This window comes from Micropterus dolomieu, linkage group LG01 (assembly GCF_021292245.1).
Source record: "Micropterus dolomieu isolate WLL.071019.BEF.003 ecotype Adirondacks linkage group LG01, ASM2129224v1, whole genome shotgun sequence".
Taxonomy (NCBI): Eukaryota; Metazoa; Chordata; class Actinopteri; order Centrarchiformes; family Centrarchidae; genus Micropterus; species Micropterus dolomieu.
In genome coordinates, this window is record NC_060150.1 from 52,751,087 (window position 1) to 52,761,930 (window position 10,844).

Genomic DNA, 10,844 nt, shown 5'->3' on the forward strand with positions numbered 1-10,844 from the left:
ATCACGTGAAGCCCGCCCCATTGCGGCATTGTGGGATTTGTAGTTCTTTTATTTGGTAGTCCAGACTCATCTACGGCGTTTTGCTGCCTTCCAGGGCCGTGCAGAGACCTTTGGAAGGGCAGGTGCTCAAAGTATAAAAGGGGCACATGGAACAAGGACTTAAATAGGGCTGTTCTCAAAATATCGATACAGAAATATATTGTTATGTAATCCTTGATTATATGTGTATACAGATGCTTCTGTATCGATACATCAACAAATGCTGTGACACAGGGAAACACAGGGAATACCCAGATCTAGTTTTAATACACGGTGGGCTGACATAACTTACAGAGAACAGTTGCTGTTGAGGGATTGCTAGGGTTGTTGCTGCTGCTGCTGCTTTGGTTGCTGCTGATACTACTGGAGGTGATCTGTGACTAGATTTATTATAACAAACATAGAAGATACATAAACTGATGAAACAAATATGTGACCATGACAAGATGTAAAGATTGCAGACAGTATTTGGGACCGGCTCACTGTGACTGACCTGCTGTAGCTGCAGCCGCTGCCTAGGCTGGCTGCTACGAGAAAATAAGAGGGAGACGCTCACAGAGACTGTTGCACACCAAGAGCTGCAGGGAGAGGAAATAAGATACCAGGTTCAAAAAAGTGTGGGAAATAATCTGGGAAGGAAACAGTACTGGGAGAAAGGACTAGGTTAGCCAAGGCAGGGGTAAGAGTGAGACAAATCTATAGACAGGTGTGTGTGTGTGTGTGTGTGTGTGTGTGGGCAATATTGTGATAATGATTTTATATGTTGCATTGTGAATCTGAGATATATATTGGATTTTGAGTGACTAATCATAAATCTAAAAATATATGTGTGTGTTCTTTCTGTTGGCCCATAATAACCATGACAGAGCAGCATTTACCTTTCACATTAACATTTCATACCTTTTTCTGAAATCTAATAGGGCTATTTCTTCTTCAATGTCAGGAATATTATTTATTTTATATTGACACTGACATTATTAAATGTATTTCCAGTTATTTAGTTCATATAATAGGTTTGCTATCTATTCAAATACTGTTCTGATTTAAATGATCGTTTGAAAAAGGGCTGATAAGTAGGCTATAATTCGGGGGAATAAGTAATAAACCTGTTTTACCAAAGTTGCTATAATTATTTTAAGGTACACTACGTTTTTAATTAAATTACTGTAATAATCCTAGTTGAAGTGAAAGGTTTTTAGTCAAATTATAAAAAAAATACCAGACCTCACGACGCCCGTGAAACTTTTCTCCCTCAAACAGCAAGAACGAAGTGAACAGAGCAACTTTAGTTTATCTGTGTGTAGAAGCAACTTTAGCTGTCGGCACAGTGTTAGTCAGCAGATAAACTTACTTCTACTGGCGACACGCAGCAATATACAACTACTGTGCTGCTCTCTTTGCATCTTTCTTGTAAAATACATCCAACAACCCACAACAAGCACGTTGAGGCAAACCCCTCTTACCTGCAGAATCGCAGGTGTCCTGCAGGCAGAGCTGCTGAATCACTAACGGTGTGTGAACGGGAGGGCTCGTCACGGATGAGGTCATCAGGTGAAAGGTCATAATGTGGGTCATTTTATTTACTTCAAAATTATTTTTACTAATAGTTTGATTTTGCAGGCCTTCACAAAAGGACCTTTACAAATTTAAAAATTAATTAAATTTGTCATTGACAAAAGGGCACTTTGGGCATCAAAGGGCAAAAGGGCAGGTGCTCAAGCACCCATAGCACCCTCCTCTGCACGTGCATGCTGCCTTCCACAGTTTGCTGTACACATCATAGTTCATGAATTTGTCTATATCATCTGTTTTTCTTTTCTTTTTCACCCTTTTAAAATTGAATTTCAATGTCTTTTTTTATTTCCCTCTAATGCTCTCATGTTCTCAATTGCCTTGCTGTTTAAATGAGCTCTAAAAACTAAACTAGCCTTGCCTTTTTAATCCAGTCTTATGTAGATGTTCCATCAGTTTCTTCATTTGGTTCCAGCTGTCCTAATTCAGTGTGTAGATTAAAACCAGTTTCTTCAGTTGCTCCCAAGTCCCTGAACACTTTCCTCCTTTGACGAGAGAACTTTTTGCAATGGGCTAGTACAAGCTTAGATGTTTCCTTATCTCCACATTTGCATTTTCCTTCAGGATGTTTACCAATCAGAGCCCACAGTGCCCAAACCTCATCTCTCTCTTTGCATTAAAAAGTGCATTTTTTTCCTTTCTCTTAAATTCTCTGAACTTAGAAATATGTGCTCCACTTCCTTTTGAGTGGTTGAATTCCTCTATGTGACTTAACATGAGTTATTAGTAAGTATGTGTTAATACCTGGGTTCAGAAAGGTATGGCTGTATTTTATTTGAAACGTTCACTTAGATGAAGAAAACAAGACACAGGCGAATTCATTACGGAAGTGTTTTATTTTGTCTTTTGTACGGTTTGTACTGGCAAGCCTTGCTATAAAACAAATTCAAGCCAAACCTTAAAAACCGTCACAGGTCATTTGACAACACTTAGTCTACATTTGTTAGAAGATATTTTGAATGGGGGTAAAATACGTGTGGCTGTTATACACGTTTCAAATGTTATTGAACGAATGGATCACATTCTGATAGTGAAACGAGTCATTTCACTCGGGTTGTGACTGTGCCATTAAAGAGACAGGAGCATCTACAGCTTGTTTCAGACAAGCGGCAACCTCCGGCTCTCACTTCCGATACCAATGTGGAAGTATCTGAAACTGCAATTCATCGAGTGGCCACTTGAGGCTGTCTGCGGTGTATTTCACATTGCCACCCCTAATTACTGCCACATGTTAAAATGCCCAACTTTACAGCAGAATAAAACATGTTTACAGCCTGGTTCAAAAAATGGTTTTAGTGCATATTGCTAAGTTTGCCCTTCGTGACAACTGTGAGGGGGGTACATTTTTTTTATAACTCACCTGTTTAAATTATATTAAGCCTTAAACTTGGTGAGTGAAATTCCTGTATTTTATTTATGTGTTAACATTTAACAGGTATCGCTGTCGGCATATAGCTTGTTAGCTTAACATTAGCTCGTTACGCGAATTAGCCCTTAGTGTAAACAACGTTATGTAAGTTAGTGTGTTCTAACCGCAGCTTTTAATGAGTCAAAGACAAGTCAGCAAGAAGGGAGAAGCCAAAATGTAACATTATTAGATTAACCTTAGTGTTAGACATTAGGGTGATAATGCTTTGAAGAAAAGGCGTCTGTGTGAAGTTGTAAGTAAAGGCTCAGCTCTCAGTTAGCTGCCGTTATGTTAATGGTAACTTTTACTGACGGGCGATGTGAAATTTTTCTACGTCCTGTAACGGAATCACTGTTCAGTTAGATACCAGTCAGATACTATTGTAAGTGGCTGCACCTGATCCCAAAGGACACGAAGGGTTTAAAGGTAGAGAGCCGAGGGGGGAGCGGCTGTGGAGTTCTGCCTGAAACTGTCACACCGAGGAGCACCGATGCAACTATTTGAGCTAGCTGTCTCTCCCGAGGAGAGCCGTGCACCTCCAAGTGTAACGTTACTGTTTGAAAACGATAACGTTGTACTGTTCTTTGTGGGGTTCATCAGTGGGGATGATGGATTCGAAGTACATATTAAAGGCAGTTTAGAGTCATCAATAAGTTATTACACTTAGTAGATGTAGCGTTCCTTGAGATTCAGCAAACAATCTGATGTGATAACTGCATTTGATCAGCGACGTTTCTGATAAGGATCTTAAGAGGTGGATGCATAATTCGTTATGCCTACAGACAGGTGGCTGGGCTGTAACTAGGGCGATGGTTTAGTTAAGGCGAGAAATTAGGTGTGTGCGAGCTGCCTGAGTTTGTTTGGTGGGTTAGAATTTGCCAAAATAGGTAGTACAGTTCAATAAGAAATATACAATAAGATCCTTACAATAAACGTTCAATAAGATCTAGTTATTGCACAGTGTCCAGCAGCAAACTGTATATTGCACATATTAGTAAACATTGCCACCCCTAATTACTGCCACATGCCAGAGGTTATCATGCTGAGGCGATCTCAGAGTTGAGTAGCTTTATGGCTCTTTGGAAGCTGCTCAACTGTCTACCCATTGTTGTCTTTACAGGTGCCAGAGGAGCTGATTACAGAACCCTCCAGATGTGATTAGCTGTGTCCAGCTCAGGAGAGAACAGCTCCAGCTTCCAGCTCTTCAGCTCCTGCTTTTCTTTTTACTCACAACACCTGAACACTACTGATGTGAAATTATGACACTGGGTTCTATCATTATAATAACTCTTACAACACATTTCAAGTCATACAAAACTACTTTTACTTTTGTAGCCTTTTAATATTGATGTTTTCATGAATGCAAGACAAGAGTTTAATTTATTATATATATATATATATATATATATATATATAACCTATTGCTTTTGTATTAGGAATACTTTGTTATACAGTGTATCAAACTAATTATACATAATAAAATCATCCTTCATTCATCATCAGTTTCATATTTTAATTTTAAATAGTATTATAGTTAACAGCTGTAAATGAAAATATTAAGATGTTATTTATAGGCTAACATTTTGCATATATGTTAGTAGAAAGTAAAAAATGAAAGGTTGATGTTATATACTGTTTTATTTTGACATTTCTTTAAGAGACAAATGTGACATTGACTGAGAAGTTACTCTGTAGTGAAAAACAAAGAATTATCTGCACACTGAATAGTTTTGAAGCCCTGTAGGAGGTGTCATTTACTGCGACCTCTGAGAAGCTCTTGTGTGGTTTACATTGTATAGACTCACCTGTTTACTACATGTACGTTCGTACCTCAGAGTTTGCAAGGTCACAATAAAAACCACCTAGTGGGATTCATAATTACTCTGCAGATCATTCTTTGTTTCTGTGTTTAAACTAGACTTATATCAGAGCAGCAAACAAGGCACTCTTCAGAAACTTCAGGCTCTGTTACAGGGTGTATGGCTCCTTATTTATCTTAAAGTATAAGGTAGAAAGTAAAAATACTCCTGCACACACAGAAATACACTGCATAATTACTTTTCATGATTTCATGTGAAACATGTTGGGAGTATTTTCACTTTTTAACTTATACTAGACTGATGTTCTTAAGCAAGAGTTCAGTTTTAATTTTTCATGTTTTCTGTGGTATACGATTAGCTTTTCAGTAAGTAGTAAAGACAGGGAGTGCTAATATATATATATATATAGAATTTAAAGTGAACCATAAACCATATCTTTTTTTTAAATGGATCTATGATACAAATATGGACAATATTTAAAACTCAAAGTAAACAGAAGGAGAGAACGCCTTTCCACGTCAGTCCACGCCAACAGATACAGACTTCCACGACATTAACAAGGCTTCCAGGTCTCTGCAGCTCTCTGGCACCAGGTGGGACATCTGATCCACAGTGTGACTGGGAGGAAAATGTGTAATAAATTCTTCAGGTGATAAAAAATATAAAGTAAATACAGATGATTCTTTAATAAATAAAATATTGCCGTGAAGTTAATTTTCTAATGTAATTTAATTCAAAAAGTGAATATTTGATATATTCTAGATTCATTACACAAAGCTACGCATTTCAAACCCTTTTTGCTTTCATCTTGATGATTACTGTTTACAGCTCATGGAAAATGTATCTCAAAATGTATAAACATTTTAGAATAAAAATACATTTCTGTATTATAAATTATACAGAAATAACTGGAGAAGAGCTCTCTAATCAGCTAATTAACTCAAAACACCTGCAAAGGTTTCTGAGGCCTCTACTCTCACAGTCTGGTTCTGATGCTCACAATGAACCTTTCCTCAGTTTTCAAATTTTTTGAGATGGTCCTCTAAAAGATGCCTCAGTGTTAATGTTAATGATGACAGCACTATTATGTCACGTAAGTGGGAGAAAATGGAACAAGGGAGACTATTTAAATGTTTGTGTTGTCCTTTTAAGACAGACAGTTTTATATCAGCTGTCAAATGTCCAGCGGCTATGAGTAGCAACAGTAATTTAGACTCAAAGTTTAAGCTTTGAGTCGCAGATGTGGAGGCACCAGAACCTCAACAACAATCTTGTGACAAAATTAAAAAGTGCCTTTCTCTCTCAAGTGTCCTATTCCAGACAATAATCCCACACAGCCCTGCCGACAGCAGCAGCGTTACTCAAAATAGCGGTGTGGGGAATTAATTAACGTGATAACAGCCATGGCTAACGTTTTACAAGTTATACAGCTTTCATCATGTAACTGAGGACTCTACCGCTAGCTTATTAGTTTATTACAAGTAACATACTGAGGTGAAGTCCAAATAAACGACTCGTAAACGCTACATACCAACGGTATGTAAATTGATTTGCTTGAAATCTAACTTTAGTGTTGCAAAATAACTTTAACGTTACCACATTTATATATTAAAAAGCATTTAAAACCTTGTGAAGTATAATGTCAATAACAGATATGTTAGTTATTTTAATATTTTCCGGTGTCTTACCTTGACTGTAGCTGGCAATGTCGGTAAACTGGTAACAACAAGCTGCAGGATCCAACCTCCACTGTACAGCACCTCAGAGTAGCATGTAGCATTAGCTCCTTAGCATGAGCTAACTCGGTCATGTCGAGCTAGGTGGGAGTGGTTTCAGCAACACATCACCTCAGCTACACCTATGACCAGCCTCTTTGCCCATTTTTGGTTATCCGGGAGTGACGCGTGGTGACGTGCTACCAAGATTGCGCCGGCCAGCTCCGCCAATTTTGAGCTTCAAAAGGGCTCTTCAGAAACCAATGGGTGACGTCACGGATGCTACGTCCATTTTTATATACAGTCTATGGTTTCAGACAGAGGCTGAAATGAAGGCCTTCATGAAGAATCAGTATAAGAATTATTTTTTTGAACTTTGAATCATGCAAAGCTGCCACACAGGAGTTACAGAACTACAATATAGGACTGGAAAAGCAGTTTAATAGGTGTCCTTTAATTCACCAACACCGAGACACATTTTGGCACCAGAAAAACGTAACATTATTTCCTGTTGCTGAAATTTGATGGTGGAGACTATAGGCAGGGTGCAAACTACAGAGGAGCTCGGCTCCCCTGATGGGTAATGCGTAAACAGATTTCTGTAGGCTGTGTGTTTGTGCTTTAACAATTATTTTCATGATCAGAGAAGTATATCTTACAGAGATGTTGTGTTGCTAATCTCTACTAATATTCGAGAAAAATAAGTCAAAGATATCATTTGAAATTTTATTTTTGTTTTTTACTGATAACAACAAACTTCTTTCTGAATAATAGTTTAATATAATATAAGTAATATAATAATAGAGTTTTTTTTAAGCTGAAATCTAAAACTTCCTGCACACTGTCGCCCTCTGCAGCAGTGAAAGGAAACTGAAATGATGATCAAACTGCAGAGTTGTTGTGGAAGCTGGCTTTTTATTTCAATCAGCCACTGCAACACTTTTTATATATGATACAACTAGCAAAGATGATAGAGCTGGGCTTCTGTTTGATGTAAGTGTTTAAACATAGACTGTACATGCTGTGAAATACTTGGCTTCCAGTTTGACGTGTCTGTTTTGAACAGACTTTATCGGCTTTTCCGGCCAGGACAGATGTGATGTGAAAGGTCATTCAGCATTTCTTAAAACAATTTATTACATTAAAAATTTTAATACAATTTTATATCCTGAGTTAAATTCTTAGCTTAATGTAATGTACCTGCACAGGTAAAAAAAACATTCTACTTTAATCTTGTGCTACATGCTGCTGCTGAGGTCTACCTGCTGCTGCAAATGAAAACTAAAACTAAAAATGTTTGGAGTTGAAAGTAAACGTATCCAAATCGTCCACTGAACTACTTCAATGTTGTACTCTCTGTTTCCATCCAGGTGAGACCCTCTGTTTACAGTTTTGTTTCAAGGCTGAGATGTTTGTATAAACAGGATCAGACTCCAACTGATGGGGAGAAAAAACAAGATGTCAAAGGCTTCTTAAATGTAATTTGAACTATTCTATTTTATATTGAACAAATAATTAAATGAATAAGCCAACAGATTATAACCCTTTGGTAAGTTCTGTCACTGTGGCCCAACAGCTTTCTCACCTCTATAGTCTGTATGGGTTCATTTGGTTCAGCGGTGGAGTTTTTTTCTTTCTGAATTGAATAAAAAAAAACAACCAAATCCTTGATAAATAACTCCAAAACTATGAAACTAAATATTCAAAGTAAAAGATCAGTGATGGAACTGATTTATTCTTATAGTTTCACCTCATCCACAGACAAACCAGAAGCAGAGGGATCAGCATCACAACCACCAGAGTCAACCTGATGATATTTATTATCATTGTTGTTTTATCTAGAAAGGGAGAGAGACAGTTATTATAGATAAACTGTTCTGGACCTCACTAGTAGGATTTGTATCATGAATTAGTTTGCCAGGTGATGCTCTTCTGTTAATCAGCCAGGTAGAAACGTACCTGCCACAACAAGCAGATGTAAGGTGGAGTTATGACGTCCTCTTCTGTTCTGGGCTTCACAGTAATAATTCCCACTGTGTTCAGCTCTGAAGTCAGTGATGGTGAAGTTCTGTCCTGATGCTTTTGGTGAGTCTTCATTCTCCTTGTACCAGGTGTATTTAGCTGCTGGGTTAGCATCACTGCTGCAGGTCAGAGTCACTGTGCTGTTCTCCACTATCTCAGCAGAGGGACTCACTGACACAGAGGGAAGCTTTGGAGCATCTGGAAAACATATATAGAAATACAACAGGTTTTAGGCAAACAAGGTTGCTGTTTTGAGAGCCACCTACTGGGAGGGACAGAAAAGAGAAACAATTATAACACAAAATAGCTAGTTATAATTTCTGATCCCTCTGCTCCACTTGATAAGCTGTGCTGCAGGTTCCCATCATGGTAAGAGAGAAAATGTGTATTGACTAACTATGACAATGAGTGAAAACAGTTAACATGTTTTGCTATATCACGATGGGCAAGACATTTGGAAGGTGGATTACTCCCAATCCAATAAAGCTTTAAGTGTGTAACAATAAACAATATTTAAAATGGATGAACACAGAACAGAAAGCATGTCTATATTTCACATGACACATATCTAAACCACTTGTGTCGCACTTTATTTTGAAGCACTTTTTATATGTTAAAGGTTCTATATAACTAAACTTACAAACATTACATTACAAATGAGAACACAATACTATTCCACAAAACAGACCAACCAGAGGTTCAGACTGTCAAGTTTTTCTAAATATAATACTTTGATTGCCATATTATGCATGTTGAAACAGTCATTGGTCCCTGCGGTCACTCCTCCTCTCCACACTGGTCCTGCAGCCCCCTGTTTATTCACAACTACACTGTAAGAAATGAGGGTCAAAATCTACTGTCCGCATTCTGTGCAAACTGCTGTCTCAAAATTAGCTGAAGCTAACATGAGGTCTGGATAATTTCTTTCTTGGTCTGGGCCAAATGAAACGAACTGCAGGTGTGAAAGGACCCTTAGAAGATAAGTCACAACATTTATATTGTTATCCAGCAGCAGCTTATGTCTTAAAAAGAATATTGTTGATCTCACAGATGTCTAATTTCTGTCTGCACAGATAAAATGTTCATAATAGCCACAACAAGCTTGGAGCAAAGCCAAAAGTTTAAATCCAATAGTTTCTCACATTGTGCCATCCATGTAGTAATAAATTATGGCCTATGTGAAGAAAAACTATTGTCAACAGTCACAAGTTTAAAGGAATGATTAGTTTGATAAAATGTTGTCGACACAGTTCACATACTTAATTGTCACTGTCAAAAACACATTTTCATTTGGTTGCCAACGAAATCACGAGCTGTAAGGGGAAGCAGCTGTGAAAAGTACTTATTGGAGCACTTTTGAGTAAACAAAGACGGGAAATGGGGGTCATTTGACATTTTAAACACATAAAACAAGATATGGATCCATTAGATACAACTTCCTTTCGCTTTTTTGAAGAACTTTCGGGAACACGCTGCACATGAGAGAGAGAGAGACTAAAGAGGAGTTGGGGAGATTGTAATCACTAAGGTTATCCAAATTAATGTAAAGGTCATATAGACATGCAAAATGTAACACAGAATGTAAAGCTGGACCTGTGAACCCACATGTTCACAAGGAGGAAGTGAAAGCCTTCCTCGATGTATGATCAGGAACTGTTTGGAACTGGGAATTTAAGGTTCAGATTTGCTCACTATTATAACTACGTAGCACTATGTTCATCCTTTAATGTGTGTATTTGAATTCAATGTAAAGTGATCTTCATTTGTGTTTCTATGAAATTTATAAGGTTACTGTAGGCAAACAGCTTAGAGGCTGCAGGAAACTGGGGAGGGTCTCCTTAAAAGGAGAATTTGATCCAAAAGGATTTGCACAATGAAAATGAGGTGATACTTGTTTTTGTGAACTCAAGGAACCCAGGAAAAGTATTTAGCAGACGTTTACATCCACTATCTGTAATTAAACACATTGTATGTCGAAGTGATTTGCTGATGTTTTGTACTTACACTGGACATCTATGGATACAGATGTGGAGTTGATCTGGCCATACTCATTCTCAGACTTGCAGTGGTAGATCCCGCTGTCCTTAGAGCTGATAGAGGTGAAATGATAAATGTCCTCTGGTCCCTGAATCAGTGTTTGGTTCTCCTTGTACCAGGTGTATTTAGCTGCTGGGTTAGCATCACTGCTGCAGGTCAGAGTCACTGAACTGCCCTCCACTATCTCAGCAGAGGGACTCACTGACACAGAGGGAAGCTTTGGAGCATCTG

The 10,844-nt window shown here is 38.0% G+C and overlaps 1 long non-coding RNA gene across 1 annotated transcript; it reads right to left on the reverse strand.

Moving 5' to 3' along the window:
* Positions 1-8,304: 8,304 nt before the first annotated feature.
* Positions 8,305-8,661, reverse strand: LOC123970386. The gene is made up of 2 exons (XR_006824960.1): positions 8,514-8,661; positions 8,305-8,392 (listed from the first exon to the last, which is right to left on the reverse strand). It is a non-coding gene; the product is annotated as an uncharacterized LOC123970386 (long non-coding RNA).
* Between the last annotated feature and the right edge of the window lie 2,183 nt (positions 8,662-10,844).